Source organism: Cervus canadensis, chromosome 12 (assembly GCF_019320065.1).
Source record: "Cervus canadensis isolate Bull #8, Minnesota chromosome 12, ASM1932006v1, whole genome shotgun sequence".
Taxonomy (NCBI): Eukaryota; Metazoa; Chordata; class Mammalia; order Artiodactyla; family Cervidae; genus Cervus; species Cervus canadensis.
The window spans coordinates 7,002,184-7,006,205 of NC_057397.1; positions in this window are offsets into that span (position 1 = coordinate 7,002,184).

Below are 4,022 nucleotides of genomic sequence, written 5' to 3' on the forward strand. Positions count from 1 at the left end.
CTTGCTCACCCAAAGGGGGCAGCGGGCAGGACTGCAGGCATGCAAGTCCCTAAGGGGGTGGAGGGCATGACAGCCTTTGTCCAACAGGACCCAGGAGGAGACCATGAGGAGGTCCTGCCAGAACCAGGCCCCTTTGAAGAGCTTTTCTTTCCTTCGAAATCTTCCTCAATCCTTCAGAAAAGAATCTTGGAAACTGACTACCCACAGTTCAGGAAGCCAGGGTGAGGCTTGGGTTGTTGGCTCAAAAGGACAGGGCAGTGAAGAGATGGCCGAACACTTGACTGGCCTAACAGCAGCCGAGGGATTCTGCATCACCATGGAAACCATGTCAGTTGGGAGCTTAGAGGGGGGAGCAGAGGAGGACCACTGAATACCGAGGGGCGGAGCCTTGTGTGCTTGTGGGAGGACCATGCACTGAAGCCTTCTTGATGCTCTTTATTAAACTTCTCACTAATTTCCGTTTAACCTGGCAGTTGTTAGAGACAGCTGAGTCTTGTGTGGTCCTCTGTTCAATAAAAGCAGCCTTATCGATCCAAATGGAGTTGCAGAATGGTCTCTAATTAAAGACTCCATAATGAGGAAAACAGCTGCCATCACAGTGCCCACGGAGAGCTAGGCCCTGTCCCGGGGATGCAGTTTCACTCACTAGCTCTTGTGGCCTCTGAGGATTAATGGTGATGGATGTAGACACAGCTTCATCAACCAGCAGGAATCTCCGTAAAGCTCCAGTGTGCCACTTGCTGATCCAAATAAACCAATGGGGTGGCAGGTGTCCTGTGAGGCTGCAAGAGGCAGGATGCTCACAGTAAAACCTGGCCAAAATTCTGAAGGTTGATGTTTCTCCTGAGGAGGAAATGAACAAAAGGGAAGCTATTGTCTCTAGGCCCCTCTTCAGGAATAAAACTGCATTAACTGTGCCCAAGATGCAAGACATGGATGGGGCCTCAGCCGTTATTTAGTCTTTGACCGCGGAAAACTTGCAGCTAAATTTCATCAATATATTCACCAAGTACTGGCTGGGTACCAGACTGAGAATACTGTTGTAAAAACGCAAATAGCAACTTCAGGATCAGTAATTAAGTAAATATTATTGGCCCATAAGGAAACAATTTGACAAGCTGGATTTGTGGTTAGTCAATCTTTTTCTTAGGAACAAAGCTTCTGTGTGATTCATGGTGACAGGAGCCCTATGGTCCCAAATAACCAGGGAAGGAGCTGTGACTGGAAATGGGAAAGTGTCACTCTCTCGGAGATGTGCAGAAGCCACTCTCCCACTTTAGAAGGGTGGGGGGGAGGGCGTGTGGGTTTGGTGCTATACTTCCTCAAGTAACACAACAAGTTCCTGGTGGAGAAGGGATAGATTCTTCTGACTCAGGCTGAAAGATCTTTATTACCTGATGCTAGGAATCCATGGAATTGAGCTATTGTCCTGGATCCGCCCCCACCTTGTGCTAATCTCCTAAACAATAAAATCCCAAGGACTCGTCCTTGTTCCCAGCTGCAGGAAACCTGGAACGAGAGCAAAGAATGACCTAGTCAATGCGGAGGATAAGAGGTAACTGAGTGCTGATGAAATGGCCACCCCATGGGAAATGGATTGCTGAGTGGACTGCGACACTATTGAGATACCGTTCACCAGCCAACATGCTATGTTAGTCAGAGCTCTCTAGAGGAACGGAGTCAATGGGAAGGTCGGTAAAAGGTACTGACTCATGCACTTACGGAGGTGGGCAAGTCTCAAGATGCACAGAGTGACTCAGCGAGCTGGAGAGCCACTAGTGTGGTTCCTGCCCAAGGCCAGCAGGTCCAGGACCCAGCAAGAGCCAGCGTTTCCATTTTAGCCTAAAGCAGGGAAAATGCCAACATCCCCATTTGAACACAGGTGGGCAGGAAGAATTCTCTCTTGGGAGAAGGTCTGTCAGTCTACTAAAGACCTTCCACAGATTGTCCTTCCTAATCTGGGTGTCCCCCACCAGTCTGCTTAATCTACTCATTTAAGTGTTAATCTCGAGGAGGAGGAGCCAAGATGGCGGAGGAGTAGGACGGGGAGACCACTTTCTCTCCTACAAATTCATCAAAAGAATAACTGAACGCAGAGCAAACTTCACAAAACAACTTCTGATCGCTAGCTGAGGTCATCAGGCACCCAGAAAAGCAGCCCATTGTCTTCGAAAGGAGGTAGGACAAAATATAAAAGATAAAAAGTGAGACAAAAGAGCTAAGGACGGAGATCCGTCCCGGGAAGGGAGTCTTAGGCGGCCTTGCTTGGGGTAGGGTCCGGGCCTGAGTGCCCTGAGGACAATCGGAGGGAGCTTCTGTGAGGTGCCAACTTGAACTGTGGGAGACACAGGGCGCAGGGCACCCGACTGGCGCAGGCGGGGACTGGGGCTGGGGACGCGGAGGGCAGAAGGCGCACGCACCCGCCTGGCGCCAGCGGAAACTGAGACTGGGTCCGCGGAAGGGAGTGGGTGTGCCACACCTGGGGAGAGTGCGCCCACCAAGCCCCTGGCTGCCTGGACCGCTCTGACGGGGAAGGCACAGGGAGCAGGCGCAGCTTTTCGTTCCGCGCTTTTGTGGAACACCCGAGGGCTGGAACCTCGCGCAGCGCAGGGCGCGCTCCATATAGAACAGCCGGAAGCCTGGGCAGCGCAGACGGAGAAAGCAGCGTCAGCCCCTCCCAGCAGCGCCAGCCCATCCCCGCGGCGCAAGCCCGTCCCCATAGCGCCAGCCACTCCCGGCAGCGCCAGCCCCTCCCCGCAGCGCCAGCCCCGCCCCGCAGCGTCAGCCCCTCCCCGCAGCGCCAGCCCCTCCCCGCAGAGCGACGGAACTAGCTACCTGAATAAGAGTCCACCTCCGCCCGCCTGTGTCAGGGTGGAAATGAGGCTCTGAAGAGACCGGCAAACAGAAGCCAAATAAACAAAGGGAACCGCTTCAGAAGGGACCAGTGCAACAGATTAAAATCCCTGTAGAAAACACCGACTACACCGGAAGGGGCCTGTAGATATCGAGAAGTGTAAGCTGGAACGAGGAGCTATCTGAAACTGAGCCAAACCCACACTGACCGCAACAGCTGCAGAGAAACTCCTAGATATATTTTTTCTTTTTTTTTTTTTCTTTTTTTCTTATTTTTTCTTTTTTATTTTTTCTCTTTTATTTTCCTTTAAAATTCCCTATTACTCCCCCATTACTCCTTAACTTTAATTTTCATAGATTTTTATGATTTTTTTAATTAGGAAAAAAAAATTTTTTTTCTCTTTCTTTTTTTTTCTTTTTCTTTTTTTTCTTTCCTTTTTCTCTTCTATTTTCTATTTTTCTTTTTCTCTTATTTCTTTTAAAGTCCTCTAGTACTCCTCTACTACTCCTTAATTTTCATTTTCAATACACTGTAACCTTACAAAAAAAGAAAAAAAAGAGAAGCCCTATTTTTAAACCTAAGATTATTCTCTCCCAATCTTGACTCTCTGTTTTCTACCTCAGAACACCTCTATTTCCTCCTTTCCCCTTCTCTTCCCAATCCAATTCTGTGAATCTTTGTAGGTGACTGGGCTACGGAGAACACTCTGGGAACAGACAGCTGTGTAGATCTGTCTCTCTCCTCTTGAGTCCCCCTTTTTCTCCTCCCACTCATCTCTATCTCCCTCCTCCCTCTCCTGTTCTTCATGTAACTCTGTGAACCTCTCTGGGTGTTCCTAATGGGGGAGAATCTTTTCGCCATTAACCTAGAAGTTTTATTATCAGTGCTGTATAGTTGGAGAAGTCCTGAGACTACAGGAAGAATAAAACTGAAATCCAGAGGCAGGAGACTTAAGCCCAAAACCTGAGAACACCAGAAACTCTGACTACATGGAACTTTAAAGTAATAAGTGACGCGTCCAAAAGCCTCCATACCTACAATGAAAACCAACCACCACCAAGATCCAATAAAGTTTTAGAGCAAGACATACCACGGCAAATTCCCTCCAGCAACGCAGGAACATAGCGCCTGAACGACAACATACAGGCTGCCCAAGGTCACACCTAAC